This window comes from Protopterus annectens, chromosome 14.part0 (genome assembly GCF_019279795.1).
Source record: "Protopterus annectens isolate FY-2018-M chromosome 14.part0, PAN1.0, whole genome shotgun sequence".
Classification (NCBI taxonomy): Eukaryota; Metazoa; Chordata; order Ceratodontiformes; family Protopteridae; genus Protopterus; species Protopterus annectens.
In genome coordinates this window covers 79,830,768-79,845,857 of record NC_056748.1, presented here as the reverse complement: position 1 = coordinate 79,845,857, position 15,090 = coordinate 79,830,768, and the positions used below count along the sequence as shown (strand labels likewise).

At 43.7% G+C, this 15,090-nt stretch overlaps 1 protein-coding gene and 1 long non-coding RNA gene across 11 annotated transcripts in view; both read right to left on the bottom strand.

Moving 5' to 3' along the window:
- Nucleotides 1-15,090, bottom strand: part of KCNMA1 (potassium calcium-activated channel subfamily M alpha 1) — a 4,085,072-nt gene that overhangs the window by 3,298,049 nt on the left and 771,933 nt on the right. The window lies entirely within an intron of this gene.
- The window catches only part of LOC122788879, a 205,238-nt gene that overhangs the window by 70,942 nt on the left and 119,206 nt on the right, over nucleotides 1-15,090 (bottom strand). The window contains exon 2 of the long non-coding RNA XR_006362751.1: nucleotides 12,397-12,483. This is a non-coding gene — a long non-coding RNA (uncharacterized LOC122788879). The remainder of the gene's footprint in view (nucleotides 1-12,396; nucleotides 12,484-15,090) is intronic.

Genomic DNA, 15,090 nt, shown 5'->3' with positions numbered 1-15,090 from the left:
GTAGGGGCAGCCTTACTGATGGTGTGTGGATGCTGCTGCATCCCCTGTATAAAAGGACTAGTTGAAAATTTCAGAGACGCTTCAATTTCAAAGACTTTATATCAGAATGTTGAGTTAGAGGTACTGATTAAAAGCTGAAGAAATACTTTCACAAGCTTGAACTGAATGACTCTCTAACTGCAAATCCTGAGTGGGAAATGGTTAAGGGAAGAAAAACTGTTTATGCTTGTTTTGAAAGACGAATAAAGTATTAAAAGGGGGGAAATGTTAAGAAAATGTGTAACTGCAATGCAATATGTAGGCTTAGTGTATTAAAATGTACAACTGCAATATGCAGGTTTAGTGTATTAAGGGTTAAAAGGAGTTAATACATTTATTCTGCTTATTCTGTGTGAAAATATGCAGCTGCTAGAAGCTCTGAAGATAAATTATTCTGCTTATTCTGTGTGAAAATATGCAGCTGCTAGAAGCTCTGAAGAGAGAACAATGGATGCCTGTAAATCCACCATGGTCAGCAGAAAGTGTATTGAGGCCAGGACTGTACACCTTGAATGTATCATATCAGAACTAGAGAAAGAATTGTGAGAAACTAAGGGAAGCTGAAACAAACTTAAGGCCAGGTTGTTTTTCTCAAAAAAACATGTTTTTGCAAGACAGCAATTATTTGACCATGTCAGCAGCAAATCTAATAATAGCATCTTTCTGTGAACTTGTAAAAAACTGTATAAAAACTGTAGGCTGAATTATGGAAAATCAGACAAACCTTGTACCTACATGCTTTATCTCCTTGCTGCAAGTAATAAAGGGTGCCTTGCTTGAACCTAACATGCATTGATCTTTGTGTTTTCCTTTACAAAGAATATGTGAGATAAAGTAAAAAGGAGGTAGAAAGTCTAATTCGAGAATGTAGGTTGCTAGGGAAAGGGGTAGTAAGGTTCTGCAAGAAAAAATGGAAGGAGAAAAGTTATACAGGAGGAGAGAATAGGAGAGAGGGGAGGAAGCTAAAAAAAAGGACTATGGTGCATGGAAAATATCTTAGGTAAGATGAGTGGAGTGGAAAGACCAGATAGTTTTCAAATATTCTCTAGAGGCTGTTTTGAACTGATAAGTGTTTAAGGGATCCAATTTCTAAAGGCAGTTTGTTCCAGAATATGGCAGGGCTTTAACTATAGAGGGTGCAACCCACTGTAGTCTTGGGTTTATATATTTGTAACAGATCTTGGTCTGAGCTACACAGAGGTCAAGGTGGGGGAGTATTTAGAGATAATAGGGGTAAGGCTAAGACAGTAAGAGTGCTGGTAAAGTATTGAGTGACTAATCTGTAGTTGAGATAGGAGGAGCTGATAGGGTAATTCCAGCCACTAAGTGAAAGACAGTGGTGAGACTGGTAAGTAAGGTTTGCAGCAAATCTAGCCACTTTATTGTAGGTAGATTCCAGTGTGGTTAGGAGTGTGGAATTCAGATTGGTAAAGATTTGACAGCTGTACAACAGAACAGGAAGGAGGTATGCACGTGATATGGTTGTTTTTGCCTTGAAAGTTAAGTACTTTTTATTTCGGTACAGGAGTCCTAGTTTTTGTTGAGTCTTTTTAATACAATTAGACACATGTAAATCAAACTTAATTTGGTCATCATATGTGACGTATAGTAGTTTTGTACTTGGTTCAACAGTGATAATAGTGTTACTGTTGTAGAGTACAGTAAAAGCAGATTTGAGAGCTTTTTGGGAAGAAAGTAACAGCTTAGTTTTCTTAGTTTGTTGTTACAGAGCCAGGATTCAATGGAGGAAAAGGATCCTTGGGTTTGAGAGTAGAGGTAAGTGGGAATGTCGGAGATGGTGATGACTGTAGAGTCCTCAGCATATTGAATAAGTGATGACTCTGGACAGGAGGTATGTAGCAAGCTAGTGAAAATATTAAAGAGTAGTGGACCAAGGATAGTTCCTTGGGGGTACTCCCATCATTACTGGGAGGGGAGGGGAGGGGAGGGGATAAAGCAGAGAGCCATTTGACAGACTGAACGCGGTCAGAGAGAGCTGGAAAACCAGGAAATAGTGGAAGATGGGAAATTAAGGTTAGCCAGTTTGGCAAAAGAAGAGGGTGGGAGACCGTGTCAAAGGCCTTGGAGAGGTCCAGGAATAGACAGGAGACCATTTATTGTTATCTCGAGCAAGAGATATGGTGTTTAAGAAAGATGTTACTGCAGTTGTGGTGCTATGTTTGGGGCGAAAACCATGCTGTGGGAGAGTAAGTAGGTTTTCCTGAAGTAAGTATTGCATAACTTGTTTGTGGATACATTTTTCCAAAACTTTTGAGAGAGGGGACAAGATTGTGACTGACCTGAAATTAGAGAGGTCAGTGGAGTTACCACCTTTATGTATAGGGAGGGTGTAAAAATTCTTTCCATAGAGAGGGGACATAGGACTCTGAGATGGAGCGATTAAGATAGATAATGGGAGAGCTAGGGGTTCAGCAGCAATCTGTAGGAAACAGGAGGGTATATTGTCTACTGAAGGAGAGCATGGTTTAATCCCGCTGGGTTTTCCTCTCTCTGCCTCTAGGTTGTAAAGGAAAGGACCCGTGTTTAATGGGAAAGTTCCTACTAGACCTAAGAGGCTGAACATGGAGAAGTGTTTCACAGACTTAGCTTTTGTCGTCCATTTTTTTTTGTTTTGTTTTTTAAGAACAGCTTCAGCTTTAAGTCCAAACAGGAATTCCTTGTCAAGGGGAGCATCAAGAAGGTTAGATTTAACATGGTCAGAAAGAGATTGACACCCTAAGCTACACATGCCTACTAATAACTGAGCCAATGGCAGCTGCCTGACTAGAAGCCTCCATAGTGTCATAGCCACAGTGTAAGGAATGCCTAGCTACCGGAGAAAGTACAGTTGTGTACACTTACCATAAATGTAGATATTCGAGTGTATTCACTGTTGCAGTCATCACACTTGGGTTATCCTGCCAGGGGTAGCCCTCAGTTGGCCCAAATACCAGAGGCTTAGTATTTCTGAGTCGGATGCTGTCACTCCAGGACTGACGTCAGGTCATCAGTGGTATAAAAACAGGCAGGTGAAGCCATTACATCAGTTTTTCTTGCCTTAAATGTCAGGAGCCCCCAAATAGGGAGCTAGGTTATGCTGGAATACCACCAGAAGAAAGTAAATACCAATAGCCCTGTAAAGAGTGAGGAAGAGAGAGAGAGAGAGAGAGACAAGGGGGTTGGAGGGTGGGAAACCAGGACTGCAACAGTGAATACACTAACATCTACATTTATGGTAAGTGTACACAACTGTATTATGTTCTTCGTGTTTCGCTGTTGCAGTCATCAAACTTGGGTTGATTCCCAAAGCTGAAGAACGGGTGAAGGCAGTCAAGAAGAGTTGAGGCTAGCTAGTATGCCCTGCAGGACTGTGGTTGCAAATCCTGCCCTGGATTTGGAAAAGATAGACAGGTGGTAATGCTTGGTTGCTTGGTGAAGGTATGAACAGAACTCCATGTTACAGCTTCCAGGATGTCCCGGGTAGGGACCCCTCTGAGAAAGGTTGCAGAGGTTGACGCTGCTCTAGTGGAATGTGTTCTAACCCTCTGTGGGGGTGGTTTCCTGTGGTGTTTGTAACAGAAATGGAAACAGTGTGCTATCCATTTGGAAATGGTTTGTTTTGATATGGGCTTGCCCTCTGCCCCTGGTGCAAAGTTGACTAGTCACTGGTCAGATTTCCTAAAGGGCTTAGTCCTATCCAGGTAGAATCTGAGCTGTCTGTGCACATCTTAAGAGTGCAGGATTCTTCTCCCCCTTATTTTGAGGTTTAGGGAAAAAGGTGGGCAAATGAATAGATTGGTTGAGAGCCACACTGGACACCACTTTAGGCATGAAAGTTGGGTTAGTCCTGAGGGAGACCCTGTTGGCATGAAAAATGATGAAGGGTTCCACAGCCGTAAGTGCTTGCAGCTCAGACACTCTTCTAGCTGAAGTGATGGCAAGAAGCAAGGCTGTTTTCCAAGAGAGGAATTTTAACTCTCCTGAAGCTGCAGGCTCAAGTGGGGGGGGGGGGGGGCATGAGCTTTTCCAACACAAAGTTAAGGTCCCAAGAAGGGGTAGGGACTCTTCTTGGTGGCCTTAAGTTGTTAGCCCCTCTAAGGAACTGCTTGATGAGAGGGTGTGAAAAGACAGGTGGCTCGGTGCTGTAATGTGCAGAGATGACAGAGGCATGGATTTTAATGGAAGAGAAGGATAGGCCCCTGTGGAGTAGGTCTGCTAGGTAATCCAGGATGAGAGGTAAGGAGGGCTGTGCTGGGTCAGCTCCTTTAGTCTGGATCCAGGAAAAATTCCTTTTTCACTTGTCAGCATCAGATTTTCTAGTGCTGGGTCGTATGGCTTCATGTATAACATCCAGGACCTGCTTGCTTAGGCTGGCCACTGGAGGAGAAGTCAAGGAATAAGCCAGGCTCTGGATCTGCAATTCTGGATGCAAGAACTCTCTCTCCTGCTGAATCAGGAGAGTTGGAATCTGAGAAAGGAGCCATGGAGGCAACGGTGAAGGACTGCGCAGTACTGGGTACCATTGCTGGCGTGGCCAGTCTGGGTCAATCAGGATTGCCCTTGGTTTTTCCTTCCTTATTTTGAGTAATACCCTTGTAAGAAGAGGTAGAGGGGAAAATGCATAGATTTAGAGGTTTACTCATTGGAAGGATAGGGCATCCACTTTAGAGGCCCTGCTGTGACGTTCCCTGGTGCAGAATTTGCTGAGATGGTAGCTGTTGTGGGAGGCAAATAGGTCCACCTTCAGGGTACCCCATTTCTGGGTGGCTGAAGGTGTTGTGGTTTAATTGCCACTCATGTGGGTCTAGGAGATTTCTCCTTAAGTTGTCTGCCAGATAATTTTGGTTGCCTGGCAGGAAATGTGCTAGCAGGCAAATCTGCATGGCTGAAGCCATATGCCACAGGGTCATGGTTAGCCTGCATAGTGGGTAAGAGTGGGTTCCTCCCTTCTTGTTGATGTACCACATCACTGTGGTGGTGTCTGTTTTGATTAGTAGAGGCCCCGGAGAGAGGAAAAGTCTGAAAGCTGTCAGAGCATGCTGAACAGCTAGCATCTCTTTTTGGTTGATGAGCAGATTAATTTGATTTGGGCTCCAGTGGCCTTGAATGCACCTGCCGTCCAGGTGTGCACCCCAGACATAGTCTGATGCATCTGTGTTTAGGGTCTGGGCGGTGTGGGGTTGTGAAAAGGGAAGTCCCTTGCTGTGGTTGCATGCTGTTGCCCACCAAAGAAAGTCTTTCTTTAGACAAGGTATCATAGGTATAATAGTTTCCAGGTCCTGAGAATGTTGACACCAAAGTTTTTTTTTTTTTTTAAAGTATTATTGAAGTTTTCTCATATGCAGTCTGGTATATGGAATTAGTAGAATGCAGGCGGCCACGAACCCTAGAGCTTGCAGGATTTTCCTTGCGGATAATTGGGTTCTGGTGGCCAGGTGAGAGTAGCCGCCTGTCAGATAGGCTTGTTTTTTTGGAGAAAGGAATGCCATCTGGGATGCTGTATCCAGGCTTGCTCCCAGGAATACAATTTTCTGACTGGGGATTACTTTGGATTTCTTTTTGTTTATAGTGTACCCCAGTGAGGTCAGTAGGTCTTTTACAAATGTCAGGTGCTGCAACAGCTTTTCCTGTCTGCCTGAATCTGGCAGTTGTCCAAGTAGGGGTAAATTTGAATATTTCTTTGTCTGCAAAACACAATGGCTGGAGCCAGGCATTTTGTGAAAACTCTGGGAGCAGTGGATAAGCCAAAGGGAAGTGCAGGGAACTGATAAATGCATAGATCCTGCCCTGAAACGTAGATATTTCCTGCAAGAGTCTCCAATTGGGATATGCAGATAGGTCTCTTTTAGGTCTAAAGTGGCTAACCAGGCATCTTTGGATAGCATAGGAAGAAGCTGCTGGAGGGTGAGCATTTTGAATTTTGGTACCATCAGGAAGGTGTTTAGAATGGATAGATAGGATTGGGCGCCATGTGCCCTTTTTTCTGGGTACCAGGAAACGTACGGAATAGAAACCTTGGCCTATCTGCTCTGCAGGAACAGGCTGAATTGCCCTCATGGAGAGCAGGGAATCAACATGGCTTTGTTTCTCAGTCCACTGGTTTGGAGGAAAATCTGGGAACCCTTTTGTGGTTGGCAGTGTGTGGAAATAACATTTGTACCACTGGGACACTATGATGAAGACCCATCGATCGTTGGTGATGGAGGCCCCAGTTTTTTGCATGGGAGACACTTTTTCCTCCTAGGGGCACAAGCAGATGGGCAGAGGTGAGAGGTGGAGTTGAGAAGTCATTGTGAACTCTTTCCATAAGGGGGTGGCTTAGCACTCCCTGTCTTAGAAGAGGAGGCACTCCATTGCTTAGATCTCTGCATTCCCTGAGACTGCTGTCTGGGGGGGGGGGGGGTCTGCTTCCCCTAGGTCTAGTCTGAGGCGGCCTTGAGGGGGGTTGGAAAGGACCAATGTTTTGAGGGGCAATGCCTATTGAATATTGGTGGCTAGACTTGCAAAAAGTCTTTAACTGTCTGCATAGACTTAGTTTTTTCTTCCATCTTTTTTAAAACCTCTTCTGCTTTGGTGCCAAACAGATAGTCTTTGTTCAGTGGTGTGTCCAATAATTTTGATTTGACATGGTCTGGCAAGGTCTGTTCCTTAAGCAAGGCATGCCTTCTAAGTACAGAACCTGTGACTGCTGCCCTGCAAGATGCTTCCAGGGTGTCAAACCCACATTGGAGGCTATGCTTACTAACATGGCTTGCAGAATGCAAAAGCTCCTTTAATTCTTTATTTTCTGCATAGTCAGGGAAGGTAGATAATTTTTGTTTAATAAGTTCCATAGTATGTTGTTGGTATTTCAGCATGTGAAACTGACAATTTAATGCTCTAATTGCAAGAGTTGCAGAGGTGTATATTTTTACCCCATCTGTCTAAAGCTCGGGAATCCCTGTCCGAAGGGGTGGGATTCTTAGCTGTGGTTGCTTTTATTCCTTTAGGTCCTTGGGAGATGACCTCTTGGTCAGCAGTAGGATTTTTGAAAAGAAATTTGTGAGTCAGGGACTCTGTAGTACCTGTCAGGTTTCCTGGGAGCAGGAGGCAGAGTATCAGGAGTTGGACTGGATTCCATAAAAACATCATCCACAACATTCAGAACAGGAAGATTACCCAAGGGTCTGTGCTGTGGTAAAGCTAAAAATTCCCTGAGTCTCTTTTTGGACTGAGGATAATCCTGGCATTCCCAATGGAAATGCTCTCTCAAGGTATGTAGGGTTTCACCAAAAGAAAAAGTCTCTGGAGGGGAGGCAAAAGGAATGGATTTCTCTGCATCTGAACTCTCATAAGCAGATAAGGCTATGTCTTCATAATCAGAAACATCAGAGTCAGACTCTTGGTCAGATAAAGCTGCTGGGGACAAGTCTCTTCCTTTTAGCAGGGACAGGCTGGCTTGCCCTAATCAGTATGACAAGGTCTTCCGCCATTTTAAGCATTTGAGATTGAGGCATGGAAGCAGGTGCTTGAGTTTGGGTCGTCATTTTTTTAGGCGTAGTTCTTACCCTGGGCCTTAGAACCTCGGTAGTTTTAGAAGGAACTTAAGACACGAAAGAAGTCATCAGTTTGTGTTGAATATCGATAGTGCAAAGAAATTCTTCGGAAGCCGGTGCCTGCACAGCGGCTCCGGACCCATCCAAGGTAGAGACATCCGCAGGTTCCATAGTCAAAGAGTCTCGCGGCATACCGGACTCCGAACGGGTCTCGGTAGCAGCCTGCGAATCCATAGAAGCGGGCATCCGGGGCTGCGAAAGTGCCTCACTGAGTACCAGAGAACTGGCGACTAGCTTAACGGAAGCGTCATCGGCAGTTTTGGACCTATGAGGTCTGTCTCTGTCTTTATCCTGTACATTTTTTTCAGAAGATTGGTAGTCAGATGGCTTACCGAAGCCATTTTGGAATATGGAGATAGAGAATGAAAGAATTTAGCTACGATAAGGGCCACAAGATGTATAGTTTTGGTGTTGAACAAAACACAAAATCGACAGCGAAGGACGTCATGGTCTAGGTCTGAACAGGTGAAGCAGAAAGAATGGAAAGCTCGGTGTGGTAATTGCTTTCCACAGGCGAAACAATTGTTAACTTTTTCTGACATCGGTTAGAGCAAGAAAAAAGGATCCCCAACGGGGTACTTAGCTTTAGAAGACTTCAACTTCAATTTCGGAAATGAAAACTTAGGTAGCGGACAACCAGCACTCATGCGAACTGCTTCTGCTTCTGGCTCCTCAGCAAGAAAGACTCATGTAATGGCGTAGGCTGCCTGTTTTTATACCACTGATGACCTGACGTCAGTCCTGGAGCACAGCAGCCAATGCAGAAATACTAAGCCTCTGGTATTTGGGCCGACTGAAGGTTACCCCTAGCAGGATAACCAAAGTGAGATGACTGCAACAGTGAAACACGAAGAACATCTGGAGTGGCAGAGACCATTTGGAAAGATTTCTGTCACCTAAAGAAGAGAACTTTTGTTTCAAAACCATGTGAAACTGACAGTAGAGAGCCCTCACAGTAAGGGTGGCTGAAGTATAAACTTTTTTCCCCAAACCTATCAAATGCCCTGATGTTCTTATTCATAGGTAAAGCGTTCCTAGAGGAACCGGCTCTAGCCCCTTTGGGTCCTAGGCTGGCCACCTCTGGATCAGCAGATGAGTTTTTGAAAAGGTACTTATTTGAATCCTGCACCCTATAGAACCTTGTCTTGTTTATGAGGGGGTGGGGCGAGGGGACAGCGTCAGGATTCAAGGAGGAATCCTGGAAGACATCCTCGACCACCTCTAAAATGGGTGAAATAGTAAGATGTTTGTGCTGTGACATTTCCAGGAACTCTCTCACTCTCTTTTTTGACTGAGGGTATTCCTGTGCCTCCTACTGAAAATGTTCCCTCATAGCATGGAGTGTCTCTCCAAAAGTGATGTCCTCTGGGGGGAGGCTGAGGGCAGATTTTTCTCTGAATTTGAATCTGCAAAAGATGCGAGAGGGCCTCTCACCAGTACCAGATCCCTCCAAGTGTGAATCCTCATCAGATTCAAAATGGTCTGGAAGGCTTCAGAAGTAGGGTCCCTTTTCCTTTTACCTGGGGGATGCATCCCCGAGTGCTTGCCCAGACCTAACTATGGAGATCAGGTCTTCTACTAAGTCTAAGTCCTTTTGGTATCCCTGAGAAAGGGAGCTGGGAAGCCTAGGCAAAAGCCCTGCTGCAGTATTTCTCTTAGGAGTCTCTTTGGACTTGGGTCTACGGATGTCAGACATCCTGACTCGTCTCTCTGGAAGAAAAATGAACCAGTGTAGGCCAAATCCACAAAGAAATGCCACCAAGAAGAGTGTGCTCTTCAGAAGCTGAGGCCTGCTAAGTGGCCCTGGACCCGACAGACGAGCTGAAAGCAAGGGCCTGTGCAGAAGTAGAGAGACCCGACGACATGTCAGACTCTGAAAGGGTCTTGACACAGGCCTGAGGTACCATCTCAGATAAGAGAAATGGGCTGCGAAAGCACCTCACCTTGTTCAACTATCACAAGTCTAGATGGAGAGACAGACGGAGACTGGTTGTCGTCAGAGGGTCTAAGCTTGGATCTCATTTATTTTTCCTTCTTACACCTAGGCTGTTCAACCTCCAGACAATGGCAGACGCCACTGGACGCTAATAAGAAGATTCAAGACTAAAGACTCCAGCTAAAATCTCAGCCCTACATCTGATCATCCTAGAGTTAAAGCAGGCACAAAAGCAACAACTAGGGATGTCATGATCCAGGCCTAAGCAGTTGGAACAAAGCAACAGGAAATCTGTGTGTGGAATTTGCTTACCACAGCAGAGACTATTTACTTTATCTGATATGAGATTAAAGCAAAAGAAAGGAGCTCCTCAACGGGTACTTATCTTTCAGACGACCTCTGTCTGGTGTGAAACAACCGACACAAACACTGCTTTGGGCTCCAACAGCAAGAAAAGACAATAAATGATGTAATGACACAGGCTGACTCCCTATAGTACTGACATTGGTTAGATTGTCTGCCAGCCTTAGGAAGCAGAAAGAATTTTTATGGTGGGTGGGACAGCCAAGGGCTTTCACGGCAGGAAATCCCACATGTCAGGACTGCAACAGTGAAACATAAATAACATATGTAGTTACACCGTGTAGCCTGCATGGACTGTAACAGGAGCTAGACAATCTGTGAACACCCTTGGAGCAGTGTAGTGTAAAGGAAGACTGGGTGTCACTCCTGAATGCTAGCCACATGTGGCAGAAAGAGCACCTGTATTATGGAAAGTGCAAGTTAAAAGCCAAAACTTAGCTGAACATGTCAGCATAGAGCTTATTTCAGCCCATGAACTCCAAGGGTATGCTCTACAACCATAAGGAGAGGTTCTACCAAATATCGAACATGTGCATGCTTAATGAATGGGCCACTGGAAGGGACAGAACTGCTGCAAGATGAGCAAAGAGTTTCCATAACCCTAACCAGCAAATAATCTCAGAGAGGCTAAAAGATATTGCTTGATCAGGAGTGCTACCACTAGACCTTTGCTAGGGACTCGAGGAATGGCACCATGTAAGCTGGATGGGTGTGGTCATGATCCAGATGGTCAAACATATGAGAGTCAGTGGGGATATCCCAGGATGCAACCCCAAAATAGATGCCAGGGAAATGCAATTTAAGGTATTCTTAATGCTTTAGGCAGGTGCAAGTTTGATCCCTCTCTACTCAAGAATGTACTTGTAAGTCTCTGAGAATAAAAGACCTCCTTGTGAGCAAGCTTTGCAGGAGGTGGTTATGGGTGATGTCTGGTCTCCCAATTCTTTACCTTTCTTGTCAGTTTTGTTTTCACACAAGCCTAAGAGTTTATGAAAGAGCCTTCCAGCCAAGCCCTGAAATCGATATCCCCCCCAGTTACAGCCATCAAGGAATTTATACAGGCTTCAACATAATCTCCTCATTTCCTGAAGTGGCCATGCTGAAATGCTGACACTTGAGGCACTGCTTCACAGTCTGATCGACTCCTAGGCAATGAAGGCAGCACTGATGAATGCTCTGGGTGATCATATCTGGTAATCAGGGAAATGAAAAATCACCTGGAAGGTACCAACATTTCAGGTAATGAGCACACAGACTTTTCTGCTAATACTATTAGAACAAAGATCCAAAATTTGCAAGTGGCAGAAAAGAGTTGACTAATGTTAAGACTGGACACACCCTCCTAGCACAGCATGTGATTTTATAGTACACATCAGCTGAAAACGAACATGCATGAACACAAGAGAAAATTCACAACTACGCCAAACTGGTGATATCAAGAGAAAAAATCATGTCTCCGAACAGCAGCAGGCCTCTGATGTCAAACCTGCAGCTTTAAAAAAGAACAATGAAACAAAACTGATGAAAAAAAAATAATGACAATATTTTATTTGAGCACATACATTTGCTGATTCATTGTTCTTCACCAGAAGCGACATCAGACCACAAAAGGCCATCATCTACGGAGGCAGTCATTAAGGGGTTTCTGATGATCCATAATCTCAGCCCCTTGGTGGCAGATGTGCGATCTCACGGCCATAAAATCCTTGGAATGACCCACCCGTGCCAGGACATGTACCAGGAAGTTACACCCCCTCAAAGGACTACTGTCTGAGTTTTGCAAAAGCCAAGTGCACATCCCTGGTCTTCATGCCAATCTCCCATGCTAGATGGATTTGACATTACAGCAGACTGGACCAGTCACCCTCCCTATAACATAGGTATGCCAATGTGGGCCCCTAACTCTTGTCCCATCCTGCCCAGCTCCTTTAGCACCACGGCTGATGGATTCTGTATTTCATTCCAAATGTACTGTTAGTTTTATTCATTTACAAACATAGATCAATACAATTCCAACAAGTAACCACCCCTTTAGTAAATGACAAGCATTCAGAGATGTTAAGACAAAACAGTGTAGCATACCAAGGCCATGACTACAAAAAGACTTCTAGAATGATATCACGACTACAAAAGAATTTAAAATAATTAACACCTTACCTGCAAAACAGCAAAGACAACATTAAACAAAACCAAAAGCACCAAGGTTTTAAGATGCACAGTACTATACTGTTAATGTTCGATTCTAATCACCACAACAAACAAAAGGTTAGCAGAGGAAAGTGCTTCAAGACGTCACTCATTAAATTCTAGTAAAGTAAATTAAAATAATGCGTCTCTTGTGGAATATAACCAGATATTAATAACTGGTTTACTGTTAGTTGTGATACAATGGTTAGTTAGAAAAGTGACTAAGTAGTTAGTCAAGAAGTAAAGACACATATGGCTTCTAAAGTTCTATACTACCAGCAGCTTCAGCTTCGCTTGCAGCATGAGGTTCTGTGGAAGGTGATTTTTTCTGAACTAAATCTACAGGATGGGATGGGGTTGTTCCTGATAAACCAAAACAGAAAGAAAAATGATACTGCTTATTACATGCAACAAACACAAGAAGTATTTCTTCCATTAAAACATAACTGCAGAAAAAAATACTCTGTATTTTTCATTTCTCAGTGATGACAACAAATGTAAAGCTCACGTTCAAGCTATCTATACTAATTCTCATTTTCAAGAGTTTACCATCTCATTTAAAGTGCATGAAAATGTATATGCAGCTTCCACATCCAACCATGTTGCCACAGAGTAATGGTCAAGTGTCAAGTCATAACTTCAAAATAAATATTTAAAGTGTTTTCATTACCACAGTGTAGGATGGGTTATCCTGCTCTCTCGGAATGTAGCAAAGCCAATTGAGGGGACATGGGAGCCAGCACCATGGCACAGAGTGATAAATGCCTGACTACAATGCAGGTGAGAGTTTGATTAGTGGCTTGGACGTCTGAGGTGCTGCCGGGCAGGGATGGGCAAGCTCATCCAAAGGGAGAGGGTGGTCACTTGGGCATTCCCTGTCACAATCCACACTGCAAGCGGGCATGGTCCAAGGAGGGAAATAGTGGTGGACCTAACTGAACTGCTGCAGAAGCAGACAGACTGCTATGACTCATGTTCCCATAGCATGCCTACCCCATTGGACAAAACCACATAAAAAACATAAGAGGGAAAATAGCAGGTAGGTCACTAAAAAAACTGGCTTAAAGTGGGATGGCAACACCTCCCTCCCACCAAAGGATCCCCTTAACATCTGTGCTGACCTCAGCCTGTAATGGAGCAAGTCCAATGTTGTAGGGAGAGATTGGCACACCTGGCAACAGAAGTGGAGCATTCATTGGATAGAAAATAAAAAAATAATCCCTGGGGTAGACACCATAAGGATGATGCAGAGGAGCAAAATTTCTCAAAAAACAATGTCAGAAAATGGGAGGGGGGTCTGGGATTAATTACAGACAACATGTGAGTGTTCCTCACCTGTACTGCGCTTCCATCTTCAGAACTGGAAGCCATTAAAAATAAAATCTCAAAAGTCACCTAGTCTTGAATAAGTCAATTTCTATAAAGAACTATGGTGACAGAGAAGTTGTCATTTCTCGTGGGCGGGGCAGTAAAGGTACATGACATAGCCCACACCATATAATATTCCTAATATTAAAAAAAAGATTTTCAGAACAGAAACAAAAGAATGTTACATATCTAATCATAATGAAAGATATGCAAGACCATATCAATCTTCTACTAGCAGGACTCACGACCAGTAGGACTTTGGAAAATCAGCACCTACTGGCAACCACTTAATCCTTAAAGTAACAGTACAGTACAAGAGAGGTGCACACATACATACAGTGTCACTGGAGGCTAAGCATCTGCGCAGAAGTACACATCAGGTTGTCAAAACCATTCACTCAGCACTCGACACTCACGTAGACCAACATATGCTGCAGCACTTAAATGCAATTTTCCTAAACAAAAAAGACCTCCTAGTACACCCATCAACAAAGATGATCTTCAGCAAACCCAAAAGCACTCAACAAAAGTAACACCTCACAACATACATACAGCCTTAATCAGTGGAGCCCCAAATACAAAGCCCATAGGGCAGCCTAACACCCTTTCCAGGAATCTAGTCATAAGGGACTACATAAACACATACTGATGTGCCTCAGCGCAGACTGAGCAAGAAGATAAGGATTAGTTGCCTATATGGAGCCAGGATCAGCCAAATTACACACGGATTCAAGTCACTGCACTACAGGTACCAGTAAGATTCCATTATAGTTTATGTTGGTGTAAATGACCAGAGATATACTTTCCTAGACTATATGAAGACAGACATTATAGATTTATTTGACTGTGTGTCTGTCAGGCTGGTATAAGCCTAGTACCGAGTAGCATATTACCTTCTCCAAGGATGATGCCACAATACCAACAAGAGGACTGATTTTTAAAAAATGGCTAAGTTTCTGGTGTCACTCTATGGAGAGCCAATATCTGTCACCATAGGAAGACATTGTTAAAACATATTGCTTTGCCAAGGATAGTCTGCACTTGTCCTTTTCTAGACTTTAGAATACTGACTACAACTTTATCCTATCCATAGAGCTTTTTTAGGCAATGCCAAATTGACAAACTTACAGACATAGCAAAATCAACTAAACTGAACCTCAAGGTGGTACTGCTCAAAGTCAGAAGCCAAAACAAAAAGCTAAACTCCCTCCAAGCCATCCTCACCCTGGAGAATATAGACATTTGTGCAGTTGCAGAGACATGGTTGAAAGCTTCAGCGAGTACTCCAGCAGTGCAAGCTTCAGTGCCTTCCACACATTTAGACTAGCAGCTGCACAGACAGGGACTAAAGGTGCAGGTGTCTCTATATACATCAATAACAAGTGTACTTCTAGGTTGGTTAAACAGGAAGATGTGCTGGAATTTCACCATGTACAGGTCACTACAGATAAAATCCCATATCATTTCCATACCATATGAAACTCATAGCACATACTGGAAACACTCACCATCCAACCTAACACCCTACTTATTGGAGAATAATTACCCTACCATAGACTGGTAATCCTACAAGGCACCAAATCTACAGGCACAGATTCCTGG